Source organism: Notechis scutatus, chromosome 6 (assembly GCF_049901735.1).
Source record: "Notechis scutatus isolate UNSWTSFEM ecotype Mainland chromosome 6, rNotScu1.2, whole genome shotgun sequence".
In the NCBI taxonomy this organism is placed as follows: Eukaryota; Metazoa; Chordata; class Lepidosauria; order Squamata; family Elapidae; genus Notechis; species Notechis scutatus.
Genome location: NC_142014.1, coordinates 33875160 through 33899042, shown reverse-complemented (window position 1 = coordinate 33899042; position 23883 = coordinate 33875160). Strand labels below are relative to the sequence as shown.

At 37.8% G+C, this 23883-nt stretch overlaps 1 protein-coding gene and 1 long non-coding RNA gene across 2 annotated transcripts in view; one reads left to right on the top strand and one right to left on the bottom strand.

The window, feature by feature from the left end:
- Window positions 1–9982, bottom strand: part of SLC16A7 (solute carrier family 16 member 7) — a 93580-nt gene extending 83598 nt beyond the window's left edge. The window contains exon 1 of the mRNA XM_026667835.2: window positions 9396–9982. The gene's annotated coding sequence lies outside the window, so the exon portion shown is untranslated. The remainder of the gene's footprint in view (window positions 1–9395) is intronic.
- LOC113412306 (uncharacterized) lies at window positions 8013–23505 on the top strand. Its single transcript, XR_015750046.1, has 3 exons — window positions 8013–8384; window positions 8771–8916; window positions 23168–23505. It is a non-coding gene; the product is annotated as an uncharacterized LOC113412306 (long non-coding RNA).
- The last annotated feature ends 378 nt before the right edge of the window (window positions 23506–23883 follow it).

Genomic DNA, 23883 nt, shown 5'->3' with positions numbered 1-23883 from the left:
TGTTGAAAGAAACTTTTTAAATTATCTGTGACTTTTGTTGCAAGTCTTTGTTCATTCTGAGCGTTAGCTTTCCTGATTTCATCTTTGCAGATTTTTGCAGATTCGGGCTATATGCTAGTATTCAGCCTTAGTTATGTGTCCCTCTTTCCATTTCTTGTTCTTGTTCTTTTCATCTTTCAGTTTATCAGAGACATTTTTATGCAACCATGATGGTTTCTTCTCAGATTTTTTTTTTTAAGCAATATTGTGCTGGACTGGGCTTTTATGATCATATTTTTCAGAGTTTCCCACATTTCTTGAGTTGTTTTCCCCTTTAGGATTTTCATTTATGGAATTTTTCTCTTGAGTTTATTAAAATCAGCTCTTTTAAGATACTGGCTGTATTATGTTCTATTGCTTGTGTTTACTCTATCCAAACTTTATTATCTGCAGGTATAAATCGTGCCAGCTAGTGGTTCAGGCTACAAACAAATGAATGGCATTTGGTTTAAACATAGCTTTTAGTTATCTTTTTTTAGAATGAAGATGGTTCAGTTTTGCTCAACAAGAAATGGTAAAGAACAGAATGAGAAACAAAAATGAAGTTTGAAAATGAAGGAGGCCATGGAATCTCTATGTATTTCTAATTAAATCTTCTACAGTACTGAAGAAGCTTTATGGCAGTTTTGCTTGATCCTTTATGTATTCTGTCTGAAGTGGCAGAGAGCAGGTGTGGCCCCAAACTTCAAAATGGGGAGAATGATTAAATCCAGACCATTCACTATGACATCAAGAGTAGAAAGGACCTGCAAGGTCTAGTGCAAAAAGGGACCACAAGCATGACTATACCCATAAACTAGATGAAGATCACCGGAGGTGTCAGAAATGACCATACAGGCCATAAGGAAATGTCAAAACTGCTGTCCTGCTGTCCCAGTCCATGGCTGCTCCCCTGCCCTCACTGCCAGCAGACCAACAGCTCTACTTTGCTGTCATCCAGCATCTTGGAACTGGCAGAAGGCTATTGCTTGTGTTTGCATTATATTGAATTCCAATCTGACATGGTCACTCTTGCCCAAAGTTCTGGCAATTTCAACTTCCTCTATTACTTCTTATCTATTAGTAAGAATTCAGTCTAGTATAGCTTTTCTTCTAGTTCCCTCCTCTATCTTTTAGATGACAAAGTTGTCAGCTATGTTGGTTAGAAATCTGTTTGAGCTCCCACTTGCTGCAGAGGTTGTCTCCCAGTTGATATCAGGGTAGTTAAAGTCTCCCATTACTATTGTGGTATATTTCCTATATACATTTGTTAGTTGTTCAGCAAAAAGTTCATCTATTTCTTCTGCTTGGTTGGGTGGCCTATAATATATGCCTATAACAATGTCATTCTTTTTTCCTTTTATATTGACCCATATGGACTCTAGGAGGATTTCATCCTTGGTTTTTGTGGATTTCTATAGAGATGTAGTGATCTTTAATATATAATGCAACTCCACCTCCTCTTTTGTTAGGTTTTTTTTTTTTTTTTTGAATAGTTTGTATCCTTCCATCAATACTTTCCAGTCATGAGTTTCATCCTACCAAGTTTCAGTAATGGCAGCTATATAATATTTACTTTCATGTACTAGTATTTCAAGTTCACCATTTGTTTCCTAAACTTTGAGCATTTGTGTACGGGCATTTGAGTATTTTATGGTCTTATGTATGTTTCTTATATCTCCTACTTTGTATCTGGGTTTTCTGTCCTTTCCATCACTCTCTACTTCACTGTATTTTTCATTTTTGTTTTCTTTTTCTTTACTCTCTACCTCCTTATATGATTCATTATCTAGTGGTTTTTGTTTGGAATCAGGTTCTCAAGGTCTTGAAGAGTGCCTCCCCTTCCCCCCTCAATTTTAAAGTCCTTCTAGTTAGTAAGATGAGCCAGTCATTTTCCAAATATATTGTTTCCCATTTTTGTGAGGTTCACTCCATCTCTCGCCAGTAGACCTTCATGTAGGTAATGCAGACCATGGCCTAGGAAACCTTTGCTCCCTCATTTGATGTTGGCCTTTTATGGGAAATATAGATGAAAACACCACTTGAGCTCCAAATTCTTTAACTTTCTTTCCTAGCTGTTCATAAACTCTTGTTACTGTTTTACATTCATTTTGTGTCATGGATTCCCACATGTAGGAGAAGAAAGGGGTAGTAATCATGAGGCTGATTATTTTAGTAAGTTTCTCAGTTACATCTTTGATTTTTGCTACAAGGAGACAACATACCTGCCTAGATTCAGTCTTCAGACTATAGTTTCTGTTTCCAAAGAATTGAATCTCCTACTACCAATATTTGCCTTTTCCTTCCTAGGAAAGTCTGGGATACTATCCCGTCACTGTTGTGTCTTACTTAGTTATTTTTAAAAAATGCTGTACATATTCTATGGCACCACTTACAACTCATTTATTTATATACCCACTCATTTAGATTGCTTATATACATACATCATTTTAGATTGGCACATGTTTTATAATAAACTATATATAAATGAGTATATATTTCCTCTTTCATATTTATTTCACTATTACTAGAATAAAAGTAATAATTTACCAAGGTCATTTAAATGTCACTTTATAGTTACTGGGTGTTTTCATGTAAAATAAATACTTCATTAGTCTATATTAGTGAATTAATTTATGTTTCTGTTACTGTCACTTGGTAACCTGACATGTTGTTGTATTTCCATTATAGACAATAAACGTGAAATTAATTTGAAGTTACATGCCAAGAAATAGAAAGGCAAACATCATGATGCAATTAGATTACTAATTGAGCAAAAAGGAAATTTGATAATTGTTTAATTTAATGTGTAGAAATATATACTGGCAGACACTAGATGACATTGAGTATTACTGTGTCAGGCTGCATATCTGAACAAGTTCCACATAACCTGACATGCTGATAAGCTTATTCATGAAACAAGAGAAGTGTATTTGGGCCTACGTCACCAGCTGGAATGAGTTGTTATTTAGGCACTTGAGAGAGGACAAATGATGTGGCTAAAAATGTAAAAACAACATTGAAAAAGATAATGAATGATGCCAATGTGAAATATAAGGACTCTGATTGCATTATACTTTGTCCTTTTCGCTATCTACACATTACACATTAGAGGCTGAGTGTCAAGGACAAATTTCTTAGATATCCCAATATGCGAAATATTCAAATAAGTTACAATGCCTTCAAGCTTTGCAGTTCTGTTCCTAAAACATAATTCCTAATATAATGAATTTTCTTGAGTGGTATCATAAGAATAGATTAGAAATATACATTTGAATGGTTTTACCTAAAGCAGATTTTAGCCTGATAAATAAGAAAGATTTTGTACCAAACCAGAGTATCTATAAACCATTATTTTTCTCTAAACTAATTGGTGACTTGAAAAACAAATAGATAATTCATCAACTGCAGTGCAAAGCATTAAATTTAGCCATTTGGAAGAGTGCTCCTTCCACTATTTCCTTTGCAAACATCAGCTTCTTTAAAGAGGAGGAAATATCTGATTGTGGATAGAATCAGAACCAAGTGCTATAGTTAAGCTGAACAATAACATTGAATTGTTCGGATATGCCTTTTATAGCAGAATAACAGAGTTGGAAGGGACCTTGGAGGTCTTCTAGTCATGAGGCATTTACAATTTGTATTCTTGAGTAATGGGTTAACATTACAGGTACTTGTAAGCAATCACAGAGTCTTAATTTGTTTTGTTATTTGCAGCTATAAAAATAAATTCACAGACTGATAAAATATTTACTCTTTATCTCCTTTCTGAACACTTCTGTTTTCCATACATTTTTCAGTAGTTTGATTTTCCCAAGTAAATACAAGCACTGGGTGCTTCTTCTAGGACATGAGTACTTTCCTGCACCCTTCTTCCACTGACACAGACAGTTAGCAATCCACATTCAAAAAATATTATCATTTCTGATATATGAAATAGTCTTTTAATTTTTTTCTTATGACTATATACTTCTTCCCAATTAACCTAGAACTCAGGATGCACATGAAATAAGTACCTGAATAATTTAATGAGGAGGCATACATAGTTCAAGTGGTATTTAAAACTACCCCTTTCTAGAAATTATGTCAGTAGCTTTTTGCTCATAGGAATGTGGGATTATTACATGGAATCAAAGGTTTTTCCATAAATTTACTTATTAAGCATGGCAAAATTAGAGATTCAGAAGAGCTTCTGCATTTAATATTTGGGAAATATGAAAGAAGTTTCTCATTTTTTCTACTTCCCAGTATAATATATAATTTAATACTGAATATAATGTAGATGTCAGCTTTGGAAACCATATTAGCACCAGAAGCTTCCACGCTGCCACATTCTAGAGCATGGGAAGATGAGAGGGGGGATTTTATGGAACACATGTGGTTAGACATAATAGCATTCTTCTTTAAAGTCAAGGTCATGTTATTCCTGCACCCGGCTGAGGAGTGGTTGAGGGGATGTCTCAAGTTGGGACAGATGGCGATTGGGGCATGTGATGAAATGATGGGTGCAGGGGGTGGATTTGTAATTTTTTACTTATTGGAGGGAAACCCAGAACTTTCAGATTTGGGATTTCCCAGATGTGCCACTATACCTACTCTAATAAAAGGAAACTTTGAGAAAATGTTTGTCTTGGAGTTAGTTGGTGTTGGGTTTTTCTAGAACCCTGACAGTAGAAGTATATAATTAAAGTGTAAATTACTCCAATAAGCTTTGAAATAGCTTGAACAAAACCCACTATAGTAAAGTGCTATTCTCAACAGCATATTCTCAAAGACCATCATGGAATCATGTTCAACCTTTATAACTTGTATAGTTTACTATAGTTTGTCTTGAGCAGCAATAGTTGCATATGGACAAGCCAACTGAATACAATTTTCTATTCAGTTCTAACTGAATTCTAATGAAAGGTAATAATAGACTTCAGATACACTATCTCTGTTCTCTTGCAGTTAGCTGGCACTGCAGGCTTTCACTGACATTTCCTGACAGTTTCACTAAATAATCTATTCTAGTCTGGAAAAGACAACCAATACAAAGATTGTTAGGCACAAGAAAAGAGCCCTGAAAAGGTCAGAATCTAATTGTTGATTTACTTCCTATATTGATCAATTTGAAAGTAGTTACTTTCATGGAACTGCAGATATAGACAAATACCTACCTGACTGCCAATGTTTTTGTTAATCCATCAAAACATGAGGATACTTATATGAGCAAATTCAAACCCTTTTTGAGTACTGACACAACCAAAACATTCCCAATCCCAAAATAATCTGATTATACATTATATATATTATATATACATCAGGATAATTGTAATACTTTCCTAAAGCATGGCTTAACAGCTTTAAGTAAAACCAAATAACCTGGAATTTCTCCCAGAATGGTTTTCATTCCCAGCAATTCATGAATGTATTCCTTTGTTTCAATATATCAAAATCCTTATAGTCACCGAGTCTCTTGTTCTAAAGTCTGTAAGAGATTCAGTGACTATAAGGACTTTGATAATGCCCCCAACAATCAGGGTTCTCATTTTACTGACCTCAGGAAAGATGGAAGGCTAAGTCAACCTTGAACTGCTCAGGACTGAACTCCTGGCAGTCAGCAGAATTAGCCTACAATACTGCATGCTAACTACCGCATCACCATGGCTCTATGCATAATGATAAATTTAGACATTTGACCTGAAGCATTCACTAAGTATGCACGGGACAAGATCAAGGAAGCAGTAGCTACATAGATGTCAGTAAGATATCTTTAATGTTGGCCAATCCTCATTCATAGTAAGTTCATTGAGGTGGATTTTCTTCGAATGATGTGAAATATTTCTTCCCAGGTTTCTTGCCATTTCATAAATTGCCAATGGATTTGCCTTCTATCACTTGATTATTGTGTCAACTCTATTCTATTCCTTTTTCAGACTTTTTCTTTCCTGACTAGAAAAGCAGGTAAGTAGAACATCTCATGGTACCCTTAGCTTGTAAAGTGTCAATGAAGACAGTCATCCAGGCCAAGGGTATCTCAAAAAAATTGAATCATAGCAACTGGACCAAAATTTATTAAACTGAGACATTTAGCTTCCCATCCAGGAAGCTTCATCAGTCAAAATAAAAAATTACTTAGGCAGAGAATCAGAGAGTCATTGGAATGTATCAACTCTTGCCAGATCAGTTTCAGGGGGTTCTCCTCAAAAATTTAACAAATATTGGTCCAGTTGCCATGACCTTTTAGATACCTTTAGATACCTTTGGTCTGAATGATTGAGTCTTCATTGACATAATACGTTTTGGGGAGAAACCCCTGAACTTGGTGTGGCAATAATTGGTACATTCCAATGACTGTCTGACTTTCTGCCCATTTTTTTCTTTTTGACTAATGAAGCTTCCTGAATGGGAAGTGAAACTTTTCAGTTTAACAAATTTTGGTCCAGTTGCTATGATTCAAATTTTTGATACTTAATTTGTAAAGTTTTACTGGGATTCACAAAACTAGCTACATATTTACACATGTTAAGAACATGGTAACAGTAACATACAACACTAAGAATTTAGCAAATGGTATGGTAATACTATTAGTTCAAAAGTGTTTAAAAATGGAAAAAGTTAAAGTTTTAAAGGAGCAGGTTTGGTGGAAATGGGAAGATAAATTCTGGAAAGCTATATGTCAATGAAAGCTGAATGCTATATGTCAATGTGATGAAATATAATGGACAAAGTAGAAATGTTCATTTAAATATAGAAATATGAAAAATTATTGAACAATTATAACTATTAAGCAATATGCAAGAAAATACAGTCCCTAGTTGATCAAAAATATTTGGTGGGACTTAGAGAGCAATTGCTATTCCAGTCTGCCAACACTTGGATTTGTACTTAAAATCCATATTCACACAAACTAGAAACTATTGGACATTATGTTGTGTTGAAAGGTTGTATATATCAAAGTTAATTGGACTCTTGGACTTCTGACATGAAGGACTGGTAGGCAGGCTGCAGGAATTGGGGTTTGGATCATACCTATTTACTATACAGAGTTTCTACTTAGTTTGATTATTCTAAAATAAACAAAAGTAGATGTGAAGCTTGTTTAGAATAAATTATTGACCAATTAGTTGCACTGATTAATGTAACCTTTTAATGGTAGTCACTAACAATGTCCTAAGTGCACTTCACCATTAAATAAAGAACTGGTAACTCATATAGAGGATGCAGGCCACTGAGAAACAAAAATGATGAAAGGAACTTATAAATTAACCTGTTTAATTATTGGAACAATCCCTTGAAGAAACAACATGAATAGGAGTGGTTTTATCTCTGGCGTGGCAAGATGTGGTATTACAATACTTCAAGAAAGGTAAGGAAGACTTATGTTAAAGATTTGGCCTAAGAATTCACCAAAATGAATTGTGCATGTGCAATTTGAAGTGCTCATGGAGTGGGAGCTTTCATTAAAAATATCTGTATCATGCAATATGGCTGGGCTTTGCTTGAAATTTAAGTAAAATACAAATGTTGCCTATTTCTTCTTTCACTGCTATTTTAAACACAGGTTTGATGGTTGTGAGGTAGCTTACGCCATCATAAATTGTCACAAAAGATGTCATAAGCATATAGCAGAGTGTTCCCTGTTAGTAACACACACAGGAACAAATACTCATCCTTCTTCCTCATACACACACAGAGAAATTCCAAAAACAGGACAATTCACTTTTCTGACAGCTCCAGCACATTTTATCTAAAAAGTAGTACTTTAAACAATTTCCCCAGGGAAGGGTAGCATTGAAAAGCCTTCTATGAGCGGGTAGCCCCACATGCCCTTGATGTCCCTTGGCTGACAGCGATCCCAGCTGTTCAGCGGCCCTCCACGTGGCCTCAGATAGCTTCCAAACCAGCAAGAACCAACCGGTGACGGCAAGTCAACCAAGCCCTCTTCTCATAGCATCCCTCCCTCACAGATGGATCAAGACGGTGCCCTTCCATTGGGCAGCCTCCACGCGTTTCCCATTGGCCAAGTCCGAGGTGGGGTCTGAAAAGAAGAACGGCCCGATCATGGCCCAAATCATACGTTTGCGAAGATTTCTGGCACCGAGATTCTGCCACCCACCCACCTTGGGACGCGATAGGAATAAAACAAAGCAAAACCAAACGGGTTCAATACATATCGGCCTGGACAGAAATACACACCTCCCCGCCCATCTCGGTTAACCGGTTACTCCCGGAATTGAAGAGGAGGGGGAAAGGGCCGGACTTAATAATGAACTGGATACGGAGAAAGGACGCGTGATGCTGCGACTGTTCCTGTCCCCGCCTTAATCCCCGCCTTAGTCCTGGTCCTGCGGCAGCGCACAATTAACGGACTGGTCCCAAAGGTATACCCAACGGTGTGCGCCGGCCTTGTCACCCTCCCCCAAACAACCTGCGGTGCTTATCCCAGTAGATTGAAGTCCCATTTAGAACTGCTTTCAAGATGGCTGCTTTTAGGTCCCGGGTGGAGGGAAACTAATTGCAATGCTAGAGGCTATGGCAAGGTAAAACTGGTTTTGTTAGTTTCCGAGCACAGGGGATTTGGGTGTAAAATGTTGCGGCGTCGGAAGTGGGAGGATGTTAATCTGGCATTCGGCGTGAAAAAAAGGTCCTCGGCTAGGCTCCCGTATCGCCCCATAGCGTGATGTCTGGGGTGGTGGGGAAAGATTAACGTGCGTAAGTGTCATGCATCCTCGTGTATGCGGCCTAAGGTGTATCTTTTTGTCTACAGAGGCGATTGGCAATTTGACAAGTCACTGAGGCATCTGTGGCCATCTATCAAATGGGTGGAGATAAAAGGCGGAGTTAGTGCGGTTACCTCCCCTGTCCAAGGGCAAGCAATTCTGCAAGTGCCGGAGAAGGTGGTAAGATTTGAAGGTTGGTTTGTGCATTCAACTTTGCGGCAGTCTTAGTCCTTCGGCTTGCCAACGGTTCAATAGAACCTTTCCCACGCATCTCCCGCTTTCACCCACACGTACGCTTAACAAAGCGGCCCGTGAGGGAGACATTCACATGGTGAACGGGGGGTTTGCCCACCTATCCAAAGCAACGCGCTCCAACCACAACAGCAGCAGCGAGGTGGCAAAAAAGGACACTCTTCTCTGCCTTCCGTGCCTGGGGTGGGAAACGGTGGCTAGACGGGTTATAACGTTCCTTTACACTGGAGGTCAGCAGCGTTTTAGGAGCAGGACAGAAACACGAAGCGGTAGGCAACGGGCACACATGGCTAGAAATAAACAGATCAGAAGCTGCTGCTACCGCCCCTTGCTTCCACCCCAGCCGCCTTTCCCAAGCTGCGCCAAGGGGGACAGGTTTTGCCTTTAAAGAACCCACTGCATGGATCTCTTTTACGTTACCTGGCTTCGTCTCTCTGTCTCTTTCTCTAGCTTGGGCTGGGTTGGCTCTAAGCTTGCCGCCGCCGTGCCGGTTCCTGCTCCCTGTCACTGGGTGAATGGGATTATTTATTTATTTCCCGTGACGTGATCCGCAGAGGGAGGGTGAGGAGGAGGAGGCGGCTGAGGGGCCTTTTGTGCAGCCGGTCTGAGGCTGCTTTCATCCGGAGGTGGAGGAGGAGGAGGAGCGGGAAGCAGATCGCGGTCACCCGACTTGTCCTCGCCTGCTTTTGTTGTTGCGGCTGCTGTTGCTCCCGCGGCGAAGGATTGGTGTCAAGGGCAGTCAGGAGCCAGAGTTGCATCCCACGCCTAGGCGAAGTAGGGCGGAGGTTGCCTGCGGAGGGAGGCGGAGGCGCCTGCTGCTGAGCTCCAGTCTCTAGGCCGGCAGCTCTCTCTTCCCGTTGGGCGGCCAAAGACAAGGTGAAAAACACAGAGTTTGGCAGGGTGCGGCGAAGGAATTGCGAAGGGACTCAGAAGAGCCCTGCGAGATTCCCGTTGCCGGGGCGGCTGTAACCCAATTGCGCTAATACAGTTCGAGGTGTCGCTTTGCTTAACGCCTTTTCCTTTATTAGGAGGGTGAAGCTGCGCGATTGCTGCAAAGGCAATCCCGTCGTTACTGCGAGTACCTCCGCTCGCTTTCGCGCTCGATCGGTCTACTTCGGAGCAAAGACAGCACCACCACACTTTGCTCGCATATCCGCGTTTTCCCCCGATGATGTGGATGGGCCCTGAGATCCCGGAGAGCAGTTCTCCGCATCTCCCTGCTCAGAGTCAGTATAAATAGGAGTGCTTTTCACTTATTCAACTGAATCTTAAGTTGTAAAGAAGTAAAATTCACGAGGTCCGCTCTTTGGCAGCGTGCGAGAGGGTACCGGCTTCACTTGAAAGGCAGCAAGAGGGCAGACTTATTGCCAAATTTATATTGAAACTGCAACTGTAAGTTCCTCGTAATCTTTCCCCGACTTTCCCTGATTCACAGCAATGTTTTGGGCTAAATCCCGCCTTATTGGGGGCTTGGAGAGTAAGCTGCCTCTTGCAAGAATCCTCTTCCAAAGTGACTGGGGAGAGTCTCTTTCTTCTCATTCTCCTTGTCCCAGAGATTCAGGAGGGGGGAAAAGGACAACTGAAGCTGCCTCAATACTTGATCTTTTCTCCCAAGTTATAAAGGGCCATTTCAGATCAGTAGAGGAAGAATTACTAATAAATATCTTTTTAGAGAAAATATTGTAGAAAATATTTCTACAGTTCTGCCATCAGCTCTGGTTCCCAATCCCTCCAAAGCTGTTTTAATTGATTGATTAGCTGTTGTTTTTATTGCCAACAATCCTAGGATGCAGCAGGCTTGACCTTTTGGTTAATTTTGTGCAGCAGTTTGGGAGATGGGGGTACAGAAATGCTTTTCACTTTTTCCAACTGCATCCTAGGTTATAAAGAGAGGTAAAATGTTTTACAGTGCCTAACCCCCAATCCACCTCCTTATTTCACTTTAAGTTTTTTGACTGGCAGTCTGCGCCAGTTTCTGGGAGCAGGAAGAGTCAACCCAGCTCTGCTCTTTGAAAGACCTTTTAGCATGTCTGCAGCCAAACTTCCAGGATACAAGAATTTCCAGACATAAAGAAACTGCTTCTGTGTAAGCTCCTCAGAAGGGCATCATATCAAGCAATTAAACTAGCCTCACACTGGTTTCAAGTATAAAGCAGCTGAGCCAAAAAGAAATTGGTTCAGCTGCTGAAGGATGGATGTGGGAGTAAATCCTAATGTGTTACACCATTAAGCTGGCTTTTGTTCACAGCAAAAGACTGGCTTTTCTCCTTACTATCTTTACTTTGTATCAGATTTATTCTCCCCCATCCACTTTAGAATTCCCATGGATTAAAAAATAATTGATTCAAATTTAGGTTTCTTCTGTTTGGATTGAGATCTAAATATTACAAGACGTTTTTAGAAAGATTAATCTTACTGACTGTATGTAAAGATTATTCCAGGCATGTTTTACTATTAGCGACACCCGATATAAAAGAAACTCTCCATCCTATAGGTTTTGTGTATTGTTTTAATTCCTATTTTGGAAGTACACTTTTCATATGGGATTTTCACAGAGCCATTGTTATACTGGTAGCATTAAATAGATGTATTTATTTAGACTAAAATTTAACACTGCCATGTCACTTGGCAAATTTTTATTCTTGCTAGTCCAGAGGCTCAAACTCTTTTGGTGTGCAGATTTAAGCAATCAAAAGGGATGGAGCTTCTGAATATCAACAGACAAGTTCCACTCTTTCTACTCACATATAATAAAATTGCTATGGATGCCCCTGAACAGTAGCGTCAAGGTGGAAGCGGATGACTGAATCCTCCATTGGGGGAAAAATTTTAATCTCTGCAAGGACTGAAAAAAGGGGAAATGCTTCTGTATAGGACAGGACTGACAAACTTGTGGCTCGGATGCTGGTTATGCCCACATCCGGTTTAACGAAGGGGGAGAAAGTTACAATACATCACATGACGCCGCTGTGACGACATGAATTTGGAGCCCCTGGTATAAGGGAATAAAGTTTAGTTCTTTACAGGGTTTATTTCCCCATTAGTCCCAGGGAATCTATCCCAAGCCAGTTTGGTCTAGTGGTTAAGGACTGGACTAAGAAAGCAGGAGACTGTGAGTTCAAGTCCCGCCTTGACCATGAAAACCAACTTGGTGACCTTGGGCCAGTCACTCTCTCTCTCAGCCTACATCACAGGTTGTTGTGGGGAAAATAGGAAATATTGGATATGTTTACTGCCTTCAGTTTTTTGTAAAAATAATAAAGGCACGATATAAATTAAATAATAGTTCCCATGGATCCTTAGGGGTCTTTGGAATCCAGTCTGCAAAATACAAACATAACAGATGATGATTGAACTTATAAGTTATTTATATTCTGTTTATATATTTATATAGGCACTAAAGCTATTAAAGTTATTAAAACAAAATGTAATATATACAGGTTGTCCTTTACTTATGACCCAATTGGGACCAGAATTTCAGTTGCTAAGCAAGACAGTTAGTCACACCTAATTTTACAACCTTTTTGCCAACGTCTTAAAGCCACTCATTGCAGCTAAGTGAATCATGAGGTCATTAAATGAATCTGGCTTCTGCCATTGACTTGCTTGACAGAAGCCAGCTGGGAAGGTCACAAATGGTGATCATATGACCCTAGGATACTGCAACCATCATAAATACATGCCAGTTGCTAAGAGCCTGTATTTTATCACATGGCTGTGGGGATGCTCTAATGGTCATAAGTGTAAAGACGAGTCATAAGTCACTTTTTTCAGGGCCATTGTAACTTTGAACAGTTGCTAAATGAATGGTTGTAAATTTAGAACTACCTGTACATAAAAAAAATTAAAGTCTAAATTTAAATTAAAAGCAAACAATATGTCTGAAGACACATCCAGGCCAAAGGTATCTAAAAGTTTGACTCATGGCAACTGGACCAAAATTTGTTAAGATGTTTTGCTTCCCATCTAGGAAGCTTCATCAGTGAAAATAAAAAAATAGGCAGAGAGTCAGAAAGTTTTTGGAATATACCAACTACTGCCACAGCAACTTCATGGGTTTCTCCCCCCAAATGTATTGCAATGTGTTAATGAAAACTCAATCATCTAGGCCAGTGGTCACCAACCAGTGGGCCGCGGAAAATTTTTGGTGGGTCCCAGAAGAAATGGCCCCCAAAAGCAATTAAACTTCACCAATAACAGTTTTAGACCAAAACTCGGAAAGGGTATGTAAACTCACATTTGTATGTCAATCTTTCTAGCTAGCCAAGAAGCCTTGCTGAATGTCACTCATCTTGATTCCTTGTCATTAAAAGTTTCTTTCCAGCAGCTCTGCTTCTTTATTCAATTATTTCTTCAAGATGTTGATCATTGCATGTCGGCTGGAAGTATTTCCAGGGGAGTATTTCCTCCCAACAGCAGTGTAAAAAGCTTAAAACAACTCTTCCCCTTTAAGAAAGTCAAGCAAAGTAACAGCAAAGGAGAAAAAAAAACCTCCAGAGAAGCTCCAGAGACAGGAAGTCTAGGCGTACTCCCAAGAATGTAATCAGGGTTAACGGAGAGGCAGTTTCTGTAAGCAACCAGAATGTTTCCTTCCTGCCTTCCTTACAGGATTAGGCCAGTAATTTCTTCTAACAACTGGTTCTCCAAACTGCTTAGAAAGTTAACAAGTTCTAGCGAATATGTGAGAACTGGTATAATCCCAACCCTGCACTAGACCATAAGACGCACTTCAGTTTAGAGGAGGAAAACAAGAAAAAAATATTTTTTGCCTCCATGGGTCCTAGTTTTGCCCTCCCTTACATCCAGAAGCACTCTGCAGGCCAAAAACATGCCCATTTTTGCCCACCCCGGCATGTGCATGGGGTTTGGGAGGCCAAAAACAGGCCCATATTTGCTCTGTAAGATGCATAGACATTTCCACCCACTTTTTTTGGGGGGGAGTATGTCTTATAGTCCGAAAAATATGGTAATTATGTTTCTGGTTGTGAAAAAGTATAAGTAGTGCAGAACATCTATATGTTTCTATACAATTTTCTTGTCAGGCAGGTGTGCTTCTAGAGTCCATTTAAATTGTACATTTTGGTTCATATGCCAAATTAATATTGGCACATAATGCTACTTCTTTGTTTCCCAAGTTAGCTTAACAATTGGTCCTTTTAATACTAGCATGAAGCGTGCAAAATTATCTTCTATATGATTATACAATAAGTATATATTTTGTGCATAATATTACCCATCGTTTTTGAGTGTAATCTTTTTATGCTGATTAACTCAGATTAATTCTGTACTGGTTTATCATGCAGGACTAAATCAATTGATAAATCAGGAAGTAGGAATCTAAATCATTGAAATCTTTGTGGAACCTTTGTGTGCAAACGGATACATTATGTTTGTATAATTTGGGGCAAGAAAACCTTTCAGATTTTCATATTTTACCTTTTCTGCATGTCTGCTTATCTTTTCTGTTAAATACATTTGGGTCCTACTAAGATATAGAGATTTAGGAATCAACAAATCACACACTATTTAATGCCTTTTTCATTTATTTCGTAGCTCTGTCATCCAATATGAGAGGTGTCTGTGTGAAATAATAATCCCTTTGGTTTAGTCAATTCTAACAAACAACCTGTTCAATTGTGTAAACATTTTATTAAATTAGCAATCCTATCCTATGGAAATATATATTAAATTTCCTCATCATAACAAAGTTCTTATTGCAATGACTCAAAACAAATTATATACACTGATAAAAACATTCTGGAAAAAATCATTGATGCTCATCAGTCTGGAAAATATATCTGCTTCAGAACATCCTCTTTGTCAGGACAAACTTGGTTAAATTGTCCTCAAACCAGAGGTGGTATTCAGCAGGTTCTGTCCAGTTCTGGATAACCGGTAGTGGAAATTTTGAGTAGTTCAGAGAACCGGCAAATGCCACCTTTGACTGTAGATTTTACAGTATCCTTCCCCTGCCACGCCCACCAAGCCACGCCCACAGAACCAGTAGTGGGCTTCCCTGGAGAGCAGCAGGCAAGTAGGCTCTCTGCTTAATTAAGATTAAATAAGCCTACTCTAATTATTACCTGCTTTTAAGGCTATTTTTCTAGCATATCTTAGTCTTCAAATTTTTGTTTTTAAACCCTTTACATTTTTGAAATTTTCGCAGTATGATCACTAATCCACTTTTAGTTATATTTCAGCTATGGTTTAGCTGAATTTTTAAAAAAGTCCGAGCTGGGCCTCAGCTGTAGGAGGGCCTTGCTGCTGCTTCTTTGTTGTTGTTGTTCTAAAGATCTTACTCCTTTAGCTGGAAGTCTAGCGATGCCTAGCTTTGATGTGATTTCTCTTATCTGATTTATTCTATTTTTTATCCACTATTTTATTATTTTATCATTTTTATTTACTCATGTTCCCTGCTCTGTCAGGAGGGCAGGATCCTTGGTATACTTGTGAGGAGCTCTGCTATTGTTTGCGTTAGGACTTGTTTCTTCTTGACTCCTGATTCCTTTTCCTCTGGATTAAGGACTTGTTTCAGTGACTAGACTTTATGCTATATTACACAGCTCCCCCTCTATTGTGCTACTTAATATAATGAAGACAAGGAAAAGGAGCAGATCTCTCACTGACCCGGTTCCTCAACCTTCTCTGAAGCAATCCAAAATTGATGACTTTGTTTTAGCTGGGCATCTCGGTTTGAAGGCTCCTGCTACCTTTTGTCTGGCTGCTGCCGGTTGTCGCGATCTCCCAATGGTTGAGGGCATTTTCTCTCATTTCGATATTATCCTTCCTGTCATCCCTTTAGCTCTCTCCCTTCTTTATCTTCTTTAATTTTGGTGATTCAGTTAGTTTGGTGATTTAGTTAGATTGAATCAAATCTGAATAATTTAGAATGTCATAAGTGGGAAAAGATATTTATATTCTAAGGGAAACTACTGAATAGAACTAATAACAAAAGAAAAATTAAACAGTGAATGGTAAAGTGGGAAGATATCTACAATAAACTTAGGAATATGACCAGTACTACAACAGCGAACCTGAAAGGGAAAAAACCGATGTCTGGTTCATCAATGTCTATTGCATCTCCAGCGGGCCAAAAAACAATAGAAGCAATGTTGAATACGGAAAAGATGAGCAATGCGGCCAACATGCAGATGATGCAAGCAACATTAACAGCTATTCAGGAAACAATGCTTAAAATGCAGGAGACAATGGTTAATAACCATACAGATATGAAGACGGAAATGGAAGAAATGAAGGGTAAGATTCAAAATTTAGAGAACAAGATGGGAACGATCCAACAGACACTGGAGAAGAATGAACAAAGAACAAAGAATAAAGAATATAGAAACTAAAGCTGAACAAACAGATAAGAGATTGGAAGGGATGGATGGATAGGAAAGTAATAGAGATGAACAGAGACTTAGAAGATTCGATTATCTATCTCGAAATGGAACATGCAGCATTCTATTTGAGGTTCCAAAATGTATTGGAATCCAAAGATGAAGACCTGGGAGACATAATGTCCCACTTAATAGCAGAGGCATTGCAAAGGGACCAGCAGGAAATAGTGAAAGAATTAGATGAGGTCTACCGAATCCATACAAACTACACCAGATGAAACAAGCTGCCTAGAGAGGTCCACATCAGGTTCGCCAGAAAAAATATAAGAGACATTGTATATAGAATCACAAAGGACGAGCCAATGGTGTATAAAGAAAAAGAGATTGCGACCTTGAAACAAATTCCAAGGTGGGTAAGAGAGTTGAGGAAGGACTACAGATCTCTGGTGATACTACTGAATAAACGAAACATCTGGTTCCGATGGCTGGTCCCTGAAGGAATGCTGGTGACGTGGCAAGAAAGAAGAGTAAAAATTTATAGTATTGAAAAGGCATAAGAACTTTACGATCAGTTGATGGAAACAGAGGAAGAGGGGAACAATAAAGAAGAGTCAGAAAGCAAGAGTCAGGAGGACCAACAAGAAGATCAGCAACAGGGAATACAGGAAATGGACCAAGAAGAGCGAGGCAAAGAAAAGAGAGAATACCCAAGGAGAGAAGGAGTAAGAACAAGACCCCAAGGAGAAGCAAGAACAAACAGAAGATTTAGGTAGACTCAGAATTAACAGTGGAAGAAGAGATTAAATTACTCTCAATATACATCAATGGATTAAACTCCCAGATCAAGAGGAAACAAATATTAACCAAATTAACTAAACAAAACGTTGATATTATATGCCTACAGGAGGTACATATCCAAAAACAGCATAAAAAAGTATCTAGAATATCCCAAGTTGGGTGTATTATTTACAGCATTGGCAGATCAAAAGAAAAGGGGGGTAGCAATTTACGTAAAAAAGGGATAAATGCAAAAAAAATCTATGCAGATGAACAAGGCAGAATTTTAATGATACAAATTAATTTACATCAAAAACAATTACTATTAGTGGGGATATATGCCCCTAATGATAACCAGAAGAAGTTTTATAAGGGACTGTATGATAAAATAATTAGTGTAGGTGAAGAAAATATTTGCTGGATAGGGGACTTTAATGCCATTGTTGATGTTAAAAAAGACTATATTAGTATGGAAGGGACTAGGAAGAAAAAAAAAGAATTTTACCAAAAAAAAATTTTTGATTTAACACATGAGACCAATTTGGAAGAGGAATCCAAATGAGAAGAAATATACGTTTTATTCTAGTCCACAAAAAGCATGGTCCAGAATTGATATGGTATGGGTTAATGGGGCAATTGAGAAAGACATTAGTGAAGTAGAGATAATGCCTAATATATGGGCTGACCATAGCCCGGTTAAATTACATGGAAAGGACATAGTAAAAGGAAAAAGAGATGGATATTAAATTCACAAATAACAAAGGAAAAAAAATATATCTCAAGAATGAAAAATGAGTTAGAAACATTCTTTAAGGTTAATCTAAAAAAACATACTAGTTTACAAAATTTATGGGACACTACAAAGGCCTTCGTGAGAGGTATATCAATAGCCTATATAGCTAAGAAAAATAAAGAAAAATGGAAGAAACAGAACGAATTACAAGAAAGGATTAAAAAATTTGAATATGAGCTCCAAAAAGACCCAAAGAATATGGAAGTTAAGAAAGAAATAGGGATGATTAGACATAAACCAACTTTGATAGATATTGAGGAAAATGCACATAACTTAACAACTCTTAAACATAATTTCTTTGAATCAGCAAATAAACCAGGAAGGTGGTTGTCCCATAAATCAAAAATAGAGAAAGAGAAAAGACTAATTCAGCAACTCAAGGATGAGGAAGGGACAGTGTATTATCAGATGGAGGAGAAAAAGAGAATTGCGCAGAGGTATTTTGTCGAGCTTTATAAGCAAGAAGATGTTAGGGAAGAAAACATTAGATACTACTTGGAGGGAAACGGTCTGAGCCCAATCTCAGAAGAAAACAGAGAAGTACTTAATAAAGAAATAACATTAACAGAGTTACAAAATGCGATACAAAAACAAAAAAATAATAAAATACCAGGCCCAGATGGTCTACCAGGCGAACTATATAAAAATTTATTTGAAATATTTGAACCAATATTACTGGAACTATATAATGAGGCATTAATGCAAGCTAGACTTCCGAGGTCCTGGTCCGAGGCATACATCTCCTTAATTGCAAAAGATGGCACTGATCAACAACTAATTGCGAACTATAGGCCAATCTTGCTGCTAAATACGGATTATAAGATATTTATGACAATATTAGCAGAAAGAATGAAACCAATTTTGAGTGAACTTATACACACAGACCAGAATGGTTTCCTGCCAAATAGACAAATTAAAAACAATATTAGGACAGTACTAAATTTGATTGAATACTATGAAGCTCACCCAGAAAAACAGGCAGCTTTAATTTTTTTAGATGCACAAAAAGCATTCGACAATCTTAGTTGGAAATTCATGCTATATCAAATTAAAAAGCTGAATTTTGGCACTAATATAGAAAAAACACTACAAGAAATATATTCAAATCAAAAATCATTATTAAATGGAGATCGTACTGAAGATTTTGAAATTGCAAAAGGAGTGAGACAAGGGTGTCCATTATTGTCTCTGTTATTTATCTTGTCTTTAGAAGTGTTGCTAGCTACAACCAGACAAACCCCAGAAATTTATGGAATTAAGATTAGAAATGAGGAATTTCAGTTCAGGCATTTGCTGATGATTTGGTATTTATAGTGGAAGATCCAATGAATTCGGGACCAATATTGTTGCAACAAATAGAAAAATTTGGGGAAGCAGCAGGATTTAAAATAAATAAAAATAAAACTAAGATGATAGTCAAAAACTGTACAACAAAACAGAAAATAGAATTAGAAAATACAATAGGACTGCAAATAGTAAAAAAGGTGAAATATCTGGGAATTTGGATATCACCCAGATGTTCATCATTAAAAGATTCAAACTGTTGTCAAACAGATTAAGCATATCAGAAAAGAATTGGAATTATGGGCCAAATTGAAACTGTCTATATTAGGAAGAATAGCAACATTGAAAATGAATACCTTACCAAAACTAATATATCTATTCCAAATGATTCCAATTAAATTAGGGAAATCTTTTTTTATAGAACTAAATAAAATGACATCCAAGTTTGTCTGGTTGGGCAAGCGGCCACGTATTAAAATGAAACTATTACAAGATAATAGGAGCAGAGGCGGTCTCAGACTACCAGAATGGGAGCTTTATTATCAGTCAGGGATGTTGAGTTGGATTAAGGATTGGATTAAATTAAAAGACAAGAGAATCTTAACATTAGAAGGACATGACCTCTTGATAGGTTGGCATGCATTTTCATGGGAAAATAAAGGTAATATACATACCGATTTCAATCAACACCTAATAAGAGATTCATTGATTACAATTTGGAAAAAAATCAAAGGTAAACACTATACAGAAATCCCACGATGGCTGTCAACCATGGAAGCCATAATACATCCAAATAGATTAGACCTATGGAAAATGGTAAGCTATGAAGAACTATTAGATAGTCAAGGGAAATTAAAATCAAACCAAGAACTGAAAGAAAATGGAATTATAATCGAATGGTGGCCATATTTGCAAATTCAAAATAAATATAAAAAAGACTCAAAAGATTTTGGATTTGACAAAGGGCAGAACCAATTAGATAAAATATTAATGGGACCGGAACAAAAACTTATAACTAAAATATATAAATATTTATTAGATTTTAAAATGGAAGAGGAAATAGTCAAAAGTACAATGATTGCATGGGCACAGAATTTTGGATACACTATAGAATTAGAGGAATGGGAAAAAATATGGAATATAAATTATAAATTAACGGTATCTGCCGCATACAAAGAAAACATACATAAAATGCTTTATAGATGGTATTTAGCCCCAACAAGATTGGCAAAGATCTACTCCAATATGAGTCCTAAATGTTGGAAGTGCAAAAAAGTTGATGGTACATTTTATCACATGTGGATGTGCCCCGAGGCCAGGACATACTGGATTCAAATTAAAAATTGGTTAAAAGAGATCACTGGCTATCAGATTGAGCTCAGACCAGAATCCTTCCTGTTAGGAATCATTAAAGAAAGACTACCGAAAGAAGTAAAATACCTAGTGTTACATATCGTAACAGCCGCCAGAATAGCCTTTGCGCAAGTATGGAAAACACCAAATACCCCCAATGAAGAACTAATAATACACAAAGTAACAGAAAGTGCTGAGATGAATATGCTAACAATGAAATTGAAAGAAAAAGACGACTCTGAATTCTTTACCATTTGGAACAATTGGTATAAATGGCTAACAAACAGAACCAAGAAGTGAGACAAAAAATTTAATTGAAACAACCATTAAGAAAGTAAAATAAAATTTTGTAAACTATATAAAGGTATAAGAATAGTAATTATAGCTAAAGATATTATTTAATAGTAGATAAATGCAATATAATGTATTATGATATTTAAATCAAAATCTTATATAGATGCCAAGAATGTTGTTGATACCATTATGTTTTATGATGTAAAAAAAAAAGAAAATTAATAAAAATTATTTTTTTAAAAAATGTGACCTCACAACAGGCTATATAATGGATGTCCAACATCCAAAGATAAGGAATAATACAATGACCAAAGTTTACCATACATCCTATCATGATAGGAGAAATTACAAGCTGTCCAATATTCAGATCCTTTTTTTTTTCTTAGTTGAGCAAATTGAGCCTACAGCCTGCACATGGATTTTCCTGATGACAGCCTGAGACAGACTAAGACTCCTACAGAGCTTTGAAATTCTAGACTGACTTTTTAAAGGTGGCATCTGGAATACTTTCCTAATTCAAATAGTACATTTGACACTATTTCAGTTATCTTGATCAGGAGACCATGAGAAGCAAAGAGACCAATATAGCACTAGAATTCTTCCATCCAGTTGGTTGACACCCATCTGGAAAAAGACCCACCCAGTTCTGAGGAGCAAACTAGCACTATGACAATTTTTCTTGAGGCATGAAAGAGAAGATGCCTCATTATTTGCCAGCTGATGAATATGCCCTAAGAATAGTTACCATATGACCATTGGCTGACTCTGAGAGGCCTGGAATTTATTTATTTAAAATTTGTATGGGCATCCATCTTACATGGATGGGTCAAAATATAATAATAACAACAATGACAACAATAACCTCTAATTACAGAATAAGAGCAAACTATAATACAATAGCCAAGCCAACATAACAAACATACAATCCAACTACACCTTTATTGGAATAAACTAACACCTCCCACAAAGTGTTTGATATATTACTGCTAGTTGAAGTTGCAGCCACTGCATCATTCCCCCAATCATGTGATCAAAATCTTGTGGTTTGGCAGCTGGTCTGCATTTATGACCATCATAGCATCCAGCCATCATATTCTCTGCCCTATGCAAACAGTTTCCACTTCAAATCCCTGCAACTGAAACTATCTGAGACTGCCAGAGCTGCTGTTTCTAAGTAGAGTGCTGATGTGATGCTTCACTTAACAGTCACTCTTTGCTTAATGATGGAAAATTAGGGTTGTACCAGAGGTGGTATTCAGCAGGTTCTGACCAGTTCGAGAGAACCGGTAATGGAAATTTTGAGTAGTTGGGAAAACCGGCAAATCCCACCTCTGACTGGAGATTTTACAGTATCCTTCCCCTGCCATGCCCACCAAGCCATGCCTACAGAACCGGTAGTAAAAAAAATTTGAATCCCATCACTGGGTTGTATCCTGAGGACTATCTGTAATTCAAATTTGAGGGAGGGGACAGCTTATTTCAGAGGGCATTGATAGTTATAGCATATCTGTTCTGAAGGACTCAGGAGTTTTTGCTTTGAGCCATTTTGGCAAGACACATCTTCACCAAATAAATTAGTAAAGTGAAAGTAAAGATGACATTTTTTTTCATAAAAAAATGAGAGGGTCTTAATTTGAACATAATATAATTTGGTTTTCAGGAACATAAACCAAAATCATTGAGTTAGCACTGTCCAAAAATAGTGAACCTAGTAGTAATGCCTCACCAATCAAGATTAATAATATTATTCTATGTTCTCTATGTTCTAAATTGGGTGCTTCACAGCAGAAGCAATACAGCTGGCTGGACCACACATGCATTAAATTCAGGGCCTGTGTCAAGCTGCATCATTGTCCCATCCTGTATCTTCTTCCCCCAGGAAGAAACAAAAAGTAGCCAACACTGCAGCAGCTACAAACGGTCTTGGGGAACTCTAGGGAATATCAGCTGATCACAGAAATGTTACTTAATACAGAGGTTAATCCCATCCCTAGATGGGTCATTGATGGGTTTTCTGGGTGTTTTCCTGCCCTAATCCTGTTGTTTCTATTGTTTATTCAAGGTGTGTGCCAGCTGCATTCCTGCAGTTTTGTTATTGCAACTAAATATTTGCCTGTTAAGTTCTTGGCTGTCTGCTATTAACTGAAGGGAGAGAAAAGAAAAAAAATACACTCTTGCACTTTATTGTCATCCAGTTCTTAGAACTGCACAAGCAATTAGCTAACAATTCAGGTGAACCAGTGCAAACCGGCTGAATCCCATCACTGAGAAGATTGTTATATGAATAAGTTCATGTGTGTCTGGTTGAGTATGCCTGTGACTATACTTACTTCATTATTTTTTTTTTGCAGATTGGCAATTTTTAAAAGACTGCACAACCAGTGCCCTGCTGAGTCACCATTTGACAGATGTTTAATTATCTAAACAGAGCAGCAGAATGACCACAGGTGGGCAAAAAACAGTGGAAGCAGGAGTGACTTCTGTCTTCCAGCTGGCTTCCCCATTGAATTTCTCTGTAGGAAGCTGGCAAGCAGTATAAGAAATCTTCCTTCCTTCCTCCCTTCCCTCCCTCCCTGACATGTTTAAGTGGAAGAGTAACAAAGCTGGAAGACTAACAAAGCTGGAATTGACTTAGAGCAATAGCTATTGCTGGGGAGGTTGTGTGATTTAATAAAGAATTTGCTCCATTGTGGTGTGTCCAATCTTTGGAAAGCAAAGAACCCTTTCAAGCTACATATATTTTTGTTTGCATATTTATTGTACTTTATATTAAACAAATTTTCCTTGAAACAGACACATGCATTCCTGCTGTATTTCAAAAAGACTAGCCTGGTGTCAGCCTATGTACTTCAAAGGATTATCATTCAAACTTCCCAGTTATATTCAAAATGGTACGCTGTTCAATTCCATGTTTTAATGAGGTCAGAGTATTCCAAGTGATTTCTTTTACCCACATTGGTGAAGCTAAACCACTAAGAAGGACACTTCTTTAATTTTCTGGTATTAGTTGCATAGTGAAATTTAAATCCTTTAACATTCAAAATGAATTTTGACTTCCAGTGGCAAT